General features: G+C 42.4%; 1 protein-coding gene across 2 annotated transcripts in view; it reads right to left on the reverse strand.

The window, feature by feature from the left end:
• Positions 1 to 16000, reverse strand: part of KCTD1 (potassium channel tetramerization domain containing 1) — a 218793-nt gene that overhangs the window by 171791 nt on the left and 31002 nt on the right. The window contains exon 1 of one of the 2 annotated variants that reach the window (XM_073631508.1): positions 14909 to 14974. The exons of the other annotated variant lie outside the window; for it this stretch is intronic. The gene's annotated coding sequence lies outside the window, so the exon portion shown is untranslated. Of the gene's footprint in view, positions 1 to 14908; positions 14975 to 16000 lie in introns of those variants that run through there. 2 annotated transcript variants of the gene reach the window in all.

Genomic DNA, 16000 nt, shown 5'->3' on the forward strand with positions numbered 1-16000 from the left:
TTCACCTGGGAGAAGCTCCTATTGCGCTGCGTGTTCCAGGTTTTAGATCATCTTAGGGGGGGATTAACTAAAACTGGAGCACACAGAATCTGGTGCAGCTGTGCAGAGTATCCAATCAGCTTCTAACTTCATTTGTTCAATTAAGCTTTGACAATAAAACTTAGAAGCTGATTGGTTAATATGCATAGCTGAACCAGATTCTGTGTGCACCAGTCTTATTAAGGCTCCATTTACATTAGCGTGTCTCCAAAAGTCACACGGTTTCCAGTGGGACTTTACAGCACAATTTTAATGCGCCTTTGATCCGACTTTACATTCTCTGGACCAAAGTCACATCAAACTTTGCACCAAAGTTTTGCAGGTACCTTTTAAAACTCGCTGCAAAGGGTGCCATTGAAAAGAATGGGCTGGGCTGCGGCTTGCTATGCGACTTTGATGTCCAAAGTCGCATTACAAGTCATGCAAGTGGAAATGGAGCAGCCTAAATCTCTCCCTATGTTTTTAATGCCCACAGAAGAAGTGTTTCTACTTTAATTCTATTATTTTATTTTGTATATAGCACTTTGTACTTCCCTGTACCACTTCATATATATTGATGGCATTGTTTGCTTTATACCACTTTGAAAACTAAAAAATTCAATAAATCTTTTGCAAAAAAAAAAAAAAAAAAACTTAGATTTTTTTTTTTTTTTTTTGCATAATAGGAAAATATAACTACTGAAACCTCCATTTCACAGGAATCCGTATTTTAGTTTATTAGTTGTAATTTTATCACAATCCATAGAACTATTTTTTCTTCTCTCCCCTGTAGACACACTGTAGAAACTTACAGATATTTTCAGCCAGAAAAGAGCAAAAGTTTTTTTAAGAGCAAAAACCTGTGCAATAATCTAAGGTGGTGGGGCAACACAGTGGTTAGCACTTCTGTCTTGCAGCACTGGGGTCTTTGGTATTAATCTCAACCTTGATGCTACCTGCATGGGGTTTACATGTTCTCCCCGTGGTAGTCTGGGATTGCCCTTTTCTAAGGAACACAGCAAAACATTGGTACTGTCCACAAATGTGTTAACCTATGATAATCTAACGTGAGATTTTCCAGGTCAGTAAAAGGAAGCAGACCCTGTAATTCGAATGAGGTATCAATAGAATATGTACTGTTAAAGTGGATGTAAATCCTCTCCTATACCCAGTGAAGTGATCAGCCTCAGATGATACAGAGATGAAACAAATCTCTCTACACAATTTTTACATGTATATCTTCAGCTTTCTATATTGTTTAGAAAGTGCACATCATGTTAGAATTTTTGGTGGTGGTGTCTGGGCATACACTATGTGACAGCTGACACCCCCCCCCCTCCACATAGGTAGAGAAAGAAAGATGCATGCAGAGCTGTGCTGGGAATAGACCAGCTCTCTGCTAATCCATTTATAGCACCCACCCCGACACAAATCTCAGGCTGCTTTTATCTCAGATGACGGAGAGCTTGTCAAAAATGATTATCATGCTGATAATAGAGGAACGAAGCAGCAGAAAGACACAGGACTTAGGGCTTTGGAGAGAAATAAGTAAACACTATAGATATATGTGCCCAGGTCAGATTTCATGAATGGGGTTTACTTCCACTTTAAGTTATTTTAAGAGATTTCTAAAGCCATAACATTTTTTTACCATTTTTTTATCTGCAGGATGTTAAAGTAAATCTCTCCAAAGTGATTGAAATCCATTTTTAAAAGACTAAGATCACCTTTGTGTAAAAAATAAAAAATGCACGTGTTTTTATAAGTAAAAAAGATGTGCATCTTTTATTTTCTTTCTCCGGAGCCTGCAGAGTATTGTACCTGTGGATGGCAGATACAATGCCAGGCTCCTGTAGACACTTTGTACAGCTCTCTGCTCATTTCTCTTTATGGGCGGACAGTTGCTGAGCGGCAGGAAGTGCTCGTATCCCATTGAGAACTACAAATCCTGCTACCAGATCACTGTAAATAAATATGACAGCAGCTGTAGGGAAGAACCCCGCCCGCTGTCACAGGGGACTGGCGATTAGCAACATGTATGGGTGTTAGCCTCTAAACATTTGTCACTGTCCCTTTCCCAAGTGTCCCCTTGGAAAATTCCCCCACTATTATTTTTATTGATGGAAACTGACAATATTCAATTTTTCTTCACTTTTGGCCCCAGTGACAGTGGTCACCACAACAAAGAGAAAGAGTTTAACTATCCTAAATGGGACACAGACAGCAATAAAAATCTAATATGACTTCTAATCTGCCATCACTCTACACCACAAATACAGGACATTTCTTTTGCAAGGTGGAGAGGCAGGGCAATGACATCATACTCTCCACCTCGTCCAATCGGAGAATGATTTGCATTTATTCAGAAAATGTTTGCCCCTATTTATCATGAGCTGAACTCAAATATCTACAGCTTTTTCTACGTACATAAAAGGCTTATTTCTCTCAAATATTGTTCACAAATCTGAGTTAGTGAGCACTTCTCCTTTGCCGAGATAATCCATCCACCTCACAGATGTGGCATATCAAGATGCTGATTAGACAGCATGATTATTGCACAGGTGTGCCTTAGCCTGGCCACAATAAAAGGCCACTCTAATATGTGCAGTTTTATCACACAGCTCAATGCCACAGATGTCGCAAGTTTTAAAGGAGCGTGAAATTGACATGCTGACTGCAGGAATGTCCACCAGAGCTGTTGCCCTTGAATTGAATGTTAATTTCTCTACCATAAGCCTTCTGCAAAGGCATTTCAGAGAATTTGGCAGTATATCAAACTTTCTTCTCAGTGTAACCACACCAGCCCAGGACCTCCACATCCAGCATCTTCACCTCCAAGATCATCTGTGACCAGCCACCCGGACAGCTGCTGCAACAAAACAAACTCACCAGAAACCATCTCAGGGAAGCTCATCTGCATGCTCGTCGTCTCATTGGGTTCTCAACCTGACTGCAGTTGGTCGTCATAACCGACTTGAGTGGGTAAATGCTCACATAAGATGGCGTCTGGCACTTTGGAGAGGTGTTCTCTTCAAGCATGAATCCCGGTTTTCACTGTACAGGGAAGATGGCAGACAGCATGTATGGCGTCGTGTGGGTGAGCGGTTTGCTGATGTCAACATTTTGTATAGAGCGGCCCGTGGTGGCGGTGGGGTTATGGTATGGGCAGGCGTATGCTATGGACAACGAACACAGGTGCATTTTATTGATGGCATTTTGAATGCACAGAGATACCGTCACAAGATCCTGAGGCCCATTGTTGTGCCATTCATCCATGACTATCACCTCACGTTGCAACGTTAAAATGAATGGCCGCATGTTGCAAGGATCTGTACACAATTCCTGGAAGCTGAAAACATCCCAGTTCTTGCATGGCCAGCATACTCTCCAGACATGTCACCCATTGAGCATGTTTGGGATGCTCTGGATCAGCGTATATGACAGCGTGTTCCAGTTCCTGTCAATATCCAGCAACTTTGCACAGCCATTGAAGAGGAATGGACCAACATTCCACAGGCCACAATCAACAACCTGATCAACTCTATGCAAAGGAGATGTGCTGCACTGCGTCACACCAGATAGTCACACCAGATACTGACTGGTTTTTGGACCCCCCCCTAACCCCCCCCCCCCCCCCAATACAGTAAAACTGCACATTTTAGAGTGGCCTTTTATTGTGGCCAGCCTAGGGCACACCTGTGCAATCATCATGCTGTCTAATCAGCATCTTAATATGCCACACCTGTGAGGTGGATGGATTGTGCTCACTTATGCCGTGTACACACGACCAGACTTTTCGTCAGACTGAACTCCGAAGGACTTTTCAACAGAGTTTCGACGGAGTTCCAATGAAACAGACTTGCCTACACACGATCACACCAAAGTCCGATCGTTTCGAACGTGATGACGTACGATCGGACTAGAATAAGGAAGTTCATAGCCAGTAGCCAATAGCTGCCCTTGTGTACTTTTTTGTCTGTTGAACTAGCATACAGACAAATGGATTTTTCAAACGGACTCAAGTCCGTCGGAAAGATTTGAAACATGTTCTATTTCTAAAGTCCGACAGATTTTTCGACAGAAAAGGTCCGATAAAGCCCACACACGATCAAATTGTCCGACGGATTTGTTCCGTCTGACCAGTTCGGTCAAAAGTCCGGTCGTGTGTACACGGCATAACACAGATTTAGACAGATTTGTGAACAATATTTGAGAGAAATAGGCCTTTTGTGTACATAGAAAAAGTTATAGATCTTTAAGTTCAGCTCATGATAAATAGGGGCAAACACAAAAGTGTTGCGTTTATAATTTTGCTCAGTGTATATCTGAAATATCTATACATGAAATTCATCTTTATATGTGCTGCCTGCATTCGTTTTCTATTTGTAAGGCTTTTCACTGGGTGATCTGGTCATTACCACATTTTGGGGTTGATTTACTGAAAATGGAGAGTGCAAAATCTGGTGCAGCTCTTAAAAAAAAACTAAAAGTCAGCAGCTAATACAATATACTAATACTAAATACTATAGATGCTGACTTTTAAAATTAGGGCACTTACCGGTCCAGGAATCAAGCGGTGTCCTCACCTGAGCCAATTTTTCATTTGACCTTCAGGTGCTGGTGCCACCATCTTGACGAAGGGAAACCAGCAGTGAAGCTTTGCAGCTTCACAGCTGGTTTCCTACTGCACATGTGCAAAGCATGCTGTGCTTTGTGAATAGGCTGGCTGCAGGGGGAAGGAGGGTGGGGGGCGGACTTTCACGACCAACTGAGCCAGAAGTGGGAGCAGGTACCTGTCAAAACCAGGTACCCGCACCCCTCAAAGGGTGCCAAATGTGGCATCGGAGGGGGGGAGGCAGACAAGCGGAGCTTCCCCTTTTGGGTGAAGCGCCACTTTAACTGAACAAGCTGAAGTTAGAAGATGATTGGCTACCATGCACAGCTACACCAGATTTTCCACTCTCCAATTTTAGTAAATCAACCCCTTCCTGTCTGAGAGTGTTTCTACATCGAGGAGCAATGGAGAGACCTTTGGTCAGCAGCATTGTCAGCCTGCGGAGAAGGTAGCATTAGGGACACTAACAGATTTAGATAAACTTGACTAACCAATGCAATTCAGGCAATAGTGGCACAGAGGTGCGGCATTTACAGGATTTAATTAGGTGGTAAGATGGTTATACACCACCTCCTCACTGTCTGTCAAATGCCCTCTGACGATCGCTCTCCAGTGTGAACTGGAGTTTGGGTTTATTTGTTAGTGTATCTAAATCTGCTAGTCTATCTTACACTCCCCTCCCCCTAGATTAACAATGCTGCTAGCAAAAGGTGCTCTCTGTGCTCCTTCGTCCCACAGTGGGGACACTCTAATACAGGATGTGTGATCCTGGCCAGATCACCAGGTGATAACAGGGGGGAAAACCAAAAAAAAAAGAAAAAACGAATGCAGCCACCCCATCTAATAATTGGTAAACTGCACAATATTACAATGTGGCTTTGGGTTTAATGGCATTTTTTGCGGGTTCACACTAGCGAGATGCGTTGAACCAGTGCGATTCCAGTGTCATAGGACTTGCAGGCAGTTCACACTGCCCTATGCCAACCACTGCGGGTGTCAACAGAAAGTTAATGACACTCCCAGATTGGCTTGCATATCGCAGTGTGAACTGTCAAATGGTGCAGAAATCAGGTCGCATGGGTGTGAACACCCATGCGATCCGATTTCAGAGTGGACAAAAAAAAGATTCCTGCACCATTTTGGTGTGAATGCGTTGCAAATTCAGGTCATACAATCTGTATGGCTGAATTCACATAACACAGACATCGCATGTGACCTGCACAGCAGTGCGGTGCGAATCACATGCGATGTCTGACATCGCACCAGTGTGAACCCAGCCTAAAAGAATAGTAGGGTAGTCCTTAGCTAACATTATAGCGTAGCCTCTTTAGCTTTCAAGGTTGCATCCATCTCCTGTACAATTCCCCCCTTTGGTACCAGTAGCCCCTTACTACTCCCCATTCCCCTTCGCCACTTCTCCCAGCCTCATCCTGCCACTCTTCTTTTACACTAATTATTTGATTTTAATTTAGTCTGCTCCCTATTTAAAACAACATCCCACTTCTGTACACTCCTTTCTAATAGTGCTTTTAATATTATTTTATGAATTGTGTGCATTTTGCACATTGTCTTTAAGCCCACCAGTTATAGTTTCATTTCTTTTCTTCTCTTTTATTTTGCATCCCCAAGTTTCAAAGTAATTTGTCAAGCTACTTATGTATTGGGAAATAATGTGTGCCTACCAAATGATTCCCATATGCCTGCTTGTAGCAGTGAGGTTTTATTTACAAACTGTAGGATTTTATTGACTTCATAGCACTAAAATGAAAATTATTTTGCATAACACGAATGCATGCAAAATTGTTCTGTTCCAGAAGATACACTTTTAGGATGGTAAGCTGAGCTTTAATAAATTAATATGTTTTATGACTCAGGGAAAGAAAACAACAGCAGTGTGTGTCCCGCACCATTCTGTACTCCGCAGCTCCCAATACTATGACTATTATAAAGAAATCAGGACTTACGATCCTATGCATGAAACAACCCAATTATTTTTCTATGCAGCCTTGGTTCTTTCAGTGCTTACCATACAATATGGCCACATTAACCACCTCAGCTCTGGAGGGTTTTACCCCCCTTCATGACCGGGCCATTTTTTGCTATTTAACACTGCGCTACCTTAACTGGTAATTGTACGGTCATGCAATGGTATACCCAAACTAAATTTATATCATTCTTTTTTTCTTTTGGTGGTATTTGATCACCATTGGGTTTTTTTTATTATATAAACAAAAAATGGCTGAAAAAAAGCATATATATAAATAGATACAGTGGGGGAAATAAGTTTTTATCTCCTGCAGAGTTTGTAAGTTTGCCCACATACAAATAAATGAATGGTCTATCATTTTTATCATAGGTGTATTTTAAATGATAGAGACAGAATATCAACCAAAAATCTAGAAAAAACACATACAACAAATGCTATAAATTAAGATGCTTAGTACTTGGTGGACAAACCCTTCTTGGCAAGCACAGAGGTAAGATGTTTCTTGTAGTTGGTTACCAGGTTTGCACACATCTCAGGAGGGATTTTGGTCCACTCTTTTTTACATATCTTCTCTAAATCTTTAAGGTTTCTTGGCTGTTACTTGGCAACAAAGGAGTGGCTCAAGAAGGAGCACATTAAGGTCATGGAGTAGCCAAGCCCGTCTCCAGACCTTAATCCTATAGAAAATTTACGGAGGGAGCTGAAACTTCGAGTTGCCAAGGACAGCCAAGGAACCTTAAGGATTTAGAGAAGATCTGTAAAAAAGAGAGGACCAAAATCCCTCCTGAGATGTGTGCAAACTTTGTCACCAACTACAAGAAATGTCTTACCTCTTTGCTTGCCAATAAGGGTTTCTCCAACAAGTACTAAGTCATGTTTTGCTTGGGGATCAAATACTTATTTCACTCACTGAACTGAAACTTAATTTATAGTGTTTTATGTGTTTTTTTTTTCTGGATTTTTGGTTGATATTCTGCCTCCATCATTTAAAATACACCTATGATAAAAATTATAGACCCTTCATTTCTTTGTAAATGGGCAAACTTACAAAATCTGCAGGGGATCAAATACTTATTTCCCCCATTGTGTGTGTGTGTGTGTGTATATATGTATGTATATACAGTATGTTTTATTTCATGAAAGGTAAAACGTCTACAACTATGGTATATATATTGGAATTTTTTGGCGGGCAACCTGACACTGACGCTGGGGAGGAACTGTCTAGCTGCCACTGACATCACCAGTGACACTAATACAGTGATCAATGATAATAGTATACTGTCACTGTACTAATGACACTGGCTGTGTAATGTGTGCTGATTTTTTATTAAAGATCTCTTTGTCTTTTATTTCTGCTTTGTAGGGGGAAACTGGGTGATGGAATCCGAAAGCAAGCAGCCGTATGTTGCGGACAGGAGGTCCGTAAGTGGTTAAAGCTGAACATTCAAGATACCATTAAAAGAGAAGTATGGGTTTCCTTTTTTTTGCTTAATCCGAATACTTATGAGCTGCTAGTATCTACAAATCTTTCCCTCTGAGAAGTGCCCCATTTCTGTTAAAATAGAGTTAATTACCTGTGGGAGGGTCTACAGACTTACATGCACCGTCATACCGACAATGGTCTGGCTCTGGAGTCTGGATCCACCCCCTTTCCTGTCATCTTGTTTGATTGATGTCAACTCTCTGCTCGTTCCTGAGACTTCATACAATACACAGAGCTGCTCTCCTCCCTCCTCCCCTCCCCTCTCCCTCCTCCCTGTTGCAGACAGAATGATCTCAGCACACGTTCAGGAATTCACATTCAGCAGGCATTAGTGAGTGTAGAAGTCAGTGATAGTGCCCTGTACAGTGTATTATATTCTACTTTCCTGCTAAAATTAGCCAGTAAATATTTTACTGGCTATTCAGATTGTTCTAGAATCTATGTGATTGAGGTCATGGTGCCTTCCATGTACATATGCTGGTTTCATACTGCTAGGAGTACAGGGGATGGGGATGACAGGACTGTACAGGGGATGATGGGACTGTATAGAAGTAAAGGGGATGGGGATGACAAGACTGTATAGGAGTACAGGGGATGGGGATGATGGGACTGTATAGGAGTACAGGGGATGGGGATGATGGAACTGTATAGGAGTACAGAGGATGGGAATGATGGGACTGTATAGGAGTACAGGGGGTGGGGATCATGGGGTTGTATAGGAGTACAGGGGGTGGGGATCATGGGATTGTATAGGAGTACAGTGGATGGGGATGATGGGACTGTATAGGAGTACAGGAGATGGGGATGATGGGATTACAGGGGATGGGGATGACTGGACTGTATAGGAGTACAGCGGATGGGGATGATGGGACTGTACAAGAGTACAGGGGATGGGAGTGAGGGGACTGTATAGGAGTACAGGGGATGGGGATGATGGTATTGTATAGGAGTACAGGGGATGGGGATGAGGGGACTGTATAGGAGTACAGGGGATGGGGATGAGGGGACTGTATAGGAGTGCAGGGGGTGGGGGGATAGGGATGACATCAGTGGCAGAAGGATGGTGGGGGGATCAGTGACAGAGGGATGGTGGTGGGGGGATAGGATCAGTGACAGAGGGATGATTTTTTTATAAAGGAGACTCTGGGGACATATCGGGGGTCACTTTATATGTGGGGGAGTTGTCAGTCTCCTATGTACTGTAGACAGGTATGCTCTCTACACATATTACTGTGTACATTTCAGAGAACAGACACAGGGCACAGATCACTATACTCCTTACCATGTCTCCTCTTCTGAAATAACACAGTGCTATGTGTAGAGAACTTACCTGTGTTCATTGATGGACATGAGAAGTTTTCAGTGCCTCCCCCCCATCGGCTAAAGGAGATGCTGATACAGACTTTGAATGAGTGAGGGGATAGGGGGGCAGGAATTCGGAGGACACAGGAAGGAACATCAAAACCCAGGGGAGAGGTGTTGGAGTCTCGCAGAGGAGAACTTTCAGATAACAGCCAGGGAAAGGTGAGGACTTCACTTGTATCATACTTTCTTTGCTTCTGGGTTTTAGCTGGGGACACGCTGCCATGGAAACAGAGGTACTTGAAGAATATGCTCGTTCTAGATAGCAGCCTGGGTGGGCACCTCTTCACCAAACACACCCACATGTCCTCCAGAGGGAGGGAGTGAAACAGTGGCTGGATTGTGGAGCTATGTCCACCCCCTGAAAACGTTTGAACTGAAAAAGAACCGTTAGAGGCTTCTTCTGGACTCTTCAAAAGACTATTCTACAAAAACGAAAGGGCTGAGGAAAGTGAGAAATGCAGTGCAGGTATGAGGGTAGCATGTGCTACATATTTTTGCATTCCCATACTTCTCCTTTAATCCAGTTAGACATATGTTAAAAATCCTTTAAATGTGGAACTAGCATAAACACCTCCTATGCTCTGCTTCTGACGAAGCATAGCTTCAGTCAGCCTTGGAGAGGAAGCTGCACTCTGAGCCAATCAGTGCTCTATTGCAGTGGTTCTCAACCTCAGTCCCCAAGTACCCCCAACAGGCTTGGTATTTTGGACAGCTATTTTATCTAATGCCGCGTACACACGAGCGGACTTTCCGGCGGACTTTCCGGCGGACAAGTTCTGACGGTCTTTCCGAGGGACTTTCTGACTAGGTCCGACGGACTTTCCGAACCAACGGACTTGGCCACACATGATAGGACTAAGTCCGTTCATAAGTCTGTTCGGTTTGAACGTGATGACGTAAACGGGACTAAAAAAGGAAGTTCAATAGCCAGTAGCCAATAGCTTACCTTGTGTCGTATTTGGTCCGTTGGACCAGCACACAGAGGAACAGTTTTCCCAATTTTAGTCCGTCGGACTTTGAGTCCGTTGGACAGATTTGAAACATGTTCTATTTCTAGGTCCGTCGGATTTTTATCCCGAAAAGCTATCGGACTAGCCCACACACTAGTGGATTGTCCGCCGGACTAATCCCATCGGACCTAGTCCGCTGGAAAGTCCGCTCGTGTGTACGCAGAATAAGAGAAATTCCCAAAACATGGTCTGTTGGGTATACTTGAGGACTGAGGTTGAGAACCACTGCTCTATTGCATCAGACATGCTTAGAGGAGGAAAGAGCATTAAGATGATCTCATCCGTGTGCTGCTGTTCCTTCACTGTCAGCAGGAAAAGAGTGAACAGTGGCAATTGAGGGACTAGAACTGTTTTTCCCATTGCTATCCATCAGATGTGTGAGTACTATTACTATGATTTCAAAGAAAGAAAATAATGTTAATTTCTCATGCCTTTTTTAACACGCCCATTAAATATTCACGGTGCTGGAAGCAAAAGTAAGTGAACTCATAGATATTTACTTCAACAAAAGCTAATTGGAGTCAGTAGTTTGCACACCTGGAGTCCAATTGAACTGGAAACTCATGAAATTAGTTTGGAGGCATGATTTAAAACAGTGGTCTCCAAATTGCGGCCCTTTGCTTGCTTTTACCTGGCCCTTAGGGCAGTATTCCTCTCACTGGTACAAGACACTATTCCTCCCACTGATACAACAATGAGGCATTACTATTCCTACTGACACCAAAGAACAGGGTTCTATTCCTCCCACTGACACAACAATGGGGTAATAATCTTCCTACTGACACCAAAGATGCGGCACTACTCCTCCTACTGACACCAACGATGGGGTACTATTCCACACACTGACACCAGCAATTGGGCATTATTCCTCCCACCGACCCCAACATCTGGCCCCCCCTAAAGTCTGTGGGACACTAAACTGGCCCTTTGTTTAGAAAGTTTGAAGACCCCTGGTTTGGAGCCACTTTAAAAGATAAGAGACCCGTACATTTAAGATTGATGTTCATAAGAAGCATCAGCTGATGTAAACATCAGGATAACCCACTTAATATTGAGTAGGTTCCCCTTTTGCTACCAAAACAGCCCTAATCAGTCGCAGCACTGACACCTGTATGTATGATGTGGTATCTGGCACAAAGCCATTTGTAGCAGATCCTCGAAGTCCTGTAAGTTGCTAGGTGGGGCCTCCGTGGATCAGACTTGTTTTTCCAGCACATCCCACAGATGCTCGATGGATTGTAATCTGGTGAATTTGGAAGCCAAGTCAACAACTCAAACTTGTGTTCCTAAAACCATTCTTGAACCATCTTTGCAGTGTGGCAGGGTGCATTTTCCTGCTGAAAGAGGCCACTGTCATCAGGGAATATAATTTTCCTGAAGGGGTGTACTTGGTCAGCAACAATGTTCAGGTAGGTGGTAGATGTCAAAGTAACATCCACATGAATGGCAGGACCAAGGTTTCCCAGCAGAGCATTGGGCTCAAAGCATCACACTTCCTCCACCGTCTTGCCTTCCTCCCCTAGTGCATCTTGGTGGCATCTCTTCCCCAGGTAAACAATGCGCATGTACCCGACCAACCACATGATTTAAAAGAAAATGTGATTCATCAGATCAGGCCACCTTCTTCCATTGTTCTGTGGTCGAGTTCTGATGCTCACGTGCCCATTGTGGGCATATTTGGTTGTGGACTCGGGCCAGCATGGGCACCCTGACCAGTCTGTGGCTATGCAGCCCAATACACAACAAACTGCAATGCCCATTTTTTCTGCATTCAACACACTAACTTCAGAGCCAACATGTTCCCTAGCTGCCTAACATATCCCACTGACTTTCAGGTGCCATTGAGTAGCAGAGTATCTTAAAGGGAGCCTGGAAAAATACTGTTCAGGATTTACACATCTTCCAGGCTCCTCTCGCAAACTTTTAAAGAGCTCTGATCATCTGTCCAGTTCGGGTTTTGGCATTTTAGGATCACCTGAAACTCAGTCAGTGTCCTAAAGCCTGGGGAGCAGACAGGTTGTACCTGTGAGAGCTGAAGGTTGGTAAAAGCAAAAAACTGTGGAAGTGGAGACTGCCAAGCTTTATTATGCCTGAGAATATTGGATGAATGATCGTTCGTCTAAAGTTACGAAAATTGTTATACAACAGAATACAACTTAAAGCATTTGTTAACCCCAAAAAACTTGTAGATTCTGGTCCCCCAAATCAGATTACACAGCACAGCTCTTGTGCTATGTTACCTGCCCCCTCTAAACTGTAAAAAAAAACCCCTAAACCTACCACTTGCTGTATGCCCTCTCTAAACAGACCACGATAACCAGGGCAGCTCCGCCCTGATCACCGTGGTCTAAGTACCTCCCTCTGTGATGGCTGCCTGCTCTCTGCTCTCCTATCTCCCCCCTCACCCTCTCCTTCCTCCCTGTCAGCACCCTCTCTGTCTGTCTCCGGCCTGGCCCCACCTCCCCCCCGCCGCTATTATTTTAATATTACAAGATTACATTTGTCACCTCTTAATACAGAGGCTGGCATAGCACAATGTATAAGTTGTATTTAACCACGTGCCGACCAGTGCACGACGATGTACGTTGGCACAATGGCACGGGTGAGCAAATGGGCGTACAGGTATGTCCCCTTTAAATCGCCCCCTAGCATTTAACCCCTTCCCTGCCAGTGTCATTTACACAGTAATCAGTGCATTTTTATAGCACTGATCGCTGTATAAATGACAATGGTCCCAAAATAGTGTCAAAAGTGTCCAATGTGTCTGCCATAATGTCACAGTCACGATAAAAATTGCAGATCGCTGCCACTACTAATAAAATTAATTCATAATAAAAATCCCATAAATCTATCCCCTATTTTGTAGACGCTATAACTTTTGCGCAAACCAATAAATATACGCTTATTGTGATTTTTTTTTTTTTACCAAAAATATGTAGAAGAAGAATACATATTGGCCTAAACTGAGAAGGAATTTTTTTTTATATATTTTTGGGGGATATTTATTATAGCAAAAAGTAAAAAATATTGCTTTTTTTCAAAATTGTCGCTCTTTTTTTTGTTTATAGGGCAAAAAAAAAAAACAGGTGATCAAATACCACCAAAAGAAAGCTCTACTTGTGAGGAAAAAATTACGTCAATTTTTTTTGGGTACGACGTCGCACGACCGCGCAATTGTCAGTTAAAGCGACGCAGTGCCGTATCGCAAAAAGTGCTCGGGTCAGGAAGGGGGTAAATGCTTCTGAGGCTGAAGTGGTTAAAAACGAGTGCTGGAAATACTAAATATCAGCTGTCTTGAGGCCGGTTACATGACTCGCATCCGCTTTCCAGCTCCAATGGGAGGCTTCTGCGGAGGAGACGAGCTCCCACGTGATCTCCCTCTGATGTCAGAGGGTGATCACTGCCCCTTCCGCAGAAAACATCTATCAGAGCTGGAAAGCGTCCGCGAGTAATGTGACGGGCGATGAAGGCAGCTGATATTCAGTATTTAGAACGCTCGTTTTTAAATACAACTTACACATTTTGCTATGCCAGCCTCTAATAGAGGGGCTGGCATAGACTTATAATAATTGCCTTAACAAACACTTTAAGGAGTGATGTAATGTGTTGCATTATATTGCAAGGTATTTTTTCATTTCCGAGCATGCGTGGTTTTGGTCTTCTGATTTTTTTTTTCACATGAATACTGTACTGATTAAACGAAAATTGTTTGTTCTGGTATTGTACGAGAAATATTTTCGCGTTTGTCCCTTTTTTGATAATTTTGCATGAACTGTCATGTCATGTATACTAACAACCAGGTTATTGTATGGTTAATTCGAAAGCGGTATTTTTCATGTATACTAACAACCAGATTATTGTATGGTTAATTCGAAAGCGGTATTTTTCGTCTGATTTTTAGATTTTGTGTACCAGGCACAAGGGTGGGACAGCCTGATAGTCTAGACTATGATCTGTGTAGTTAGTGCGGGGACAAGGATTTTGTTTTTGGATGTTTGGAAGGGTCTGGTATGGATTGGGGGGGGGCTAAGCCGTTTTTTTTTTTTTTTTCTAATTTTGGCGTGTCGTGGTTTTTTTTGGATCAAATTCCTGTTTAAAACTGATCAGATGTGCGGTATAGATGCGTTCCCATAGAAACCAATGAGCCTGGAACTCACATCTGAATTGTACCAGAGTGATCAGTAAATGCACAGAACTCTTTTTAAGAGTTCGCACTGCTGCTGCACCACAACCCTCTCCATAGAAAGCCAGTTTGATTCACATTCACATATAAGTGAACGGAGCATTGGGGTTTAATCTAGATTAGTGTTAGTATCAGTGCTAGCATTAGGGTCAGTATAAAACTTGTTTCGAGGGTCCAAGGAACTTCCCCTTCATCAGGGCTTTAGTTAAAAATGAGAACCCCCGAATGGACTCAAAATAAGGCTTACCTGTGTGAATCTGTGCAGGTAAGCTGATTGCTGGATTAGAAGAATTACTCGCCAACATCTGCATGAACACTCAAGATGGTGATGAGGCTCATGCGGATTTCTTATAGTACCATTAGTGCCCTCTAGTGGCTATACTGCAGTATATTTGCCATTCACACATTCTTGATTTGCAAAGAATAAAGCCTGAGAACATTTGATTTTGCCCCATTTGCACAGAATTCATTTACATATAGTTTCAATTGATGATAAACACACTCCACATATAAGTTTTGGGTAGAGGAAAGAGGCGTATATTGAGTGTCAGGGTCATTGTCTGTGTGTTCAGGTAGGGTAAAAAAAAAGCAAAATGTATCATATTGGCCCTGTTATGGGTATAAATATCAAATAACACTAACTTTTGTGGTTTCTCACGCATGTCAGCGGTACAATGAAACATAAGGGAATTGGTATTTTGTGTGAGGCAAGTGGCAGCTAAAAAAAAGCTATTACGTACTTAGTGACCCAATGAGTTTATTATCATAAAGAGGGTATAGAATCACATTTAGTATGAAGTACATTAAAAGCCACCATATATGTGATTGTTTGATGAAGTACAGTTCATAGACACATAGAATAAAATAGTAATACATATTCCAAACAGTTCATGTAATTGTAACCTTAGAAACGAAATAGCAGCACGTTCCAGTTGCCAATGTATGGAGTATATACTACGTGTAAGAGAATAACAAGTGTAACAAAGATTATAAATAGATGCGATGATGATAAACTAAAAAAAGTTAGTAATCATGCACCTTGCAGGATTACATACTCCTGTTTTCCAGTCCATAACATTTTCGAATCCCCTTCCCTTGATGCTGGAATTCTTACTAGAACTTATCGGTATTTATATATATTTCTTACAGACTAACCGATGCATCCGCTCCTGATGAAGTGTTTTTACACGAAACGCGTTTAGCATTGACAGGATGCAAACTTGTTTTTGTTTATCATCATTTAGCATCTATTTATAATCTTTGTTAAATTTGTTATTCTCTTACACGGAGTATATTATTATTATACAGGATTTATATAGCGCCAACAGTTTACGCAACG

Source organism: Aquarana catesbeiana, linkage group LG05 (assembly GCF_042186555.1).
Source record: "Aquarana catesbeiana isolate 2022-GZ linkage group LG05, ASM4218655v1, whole genome shotgun sequence".
Lineage (NCBI taxonomy): Eukaryota > Metazoa > Chordata > Amphibia > Anura > Ranidae > Aquarana > Aquarana catesbeiana.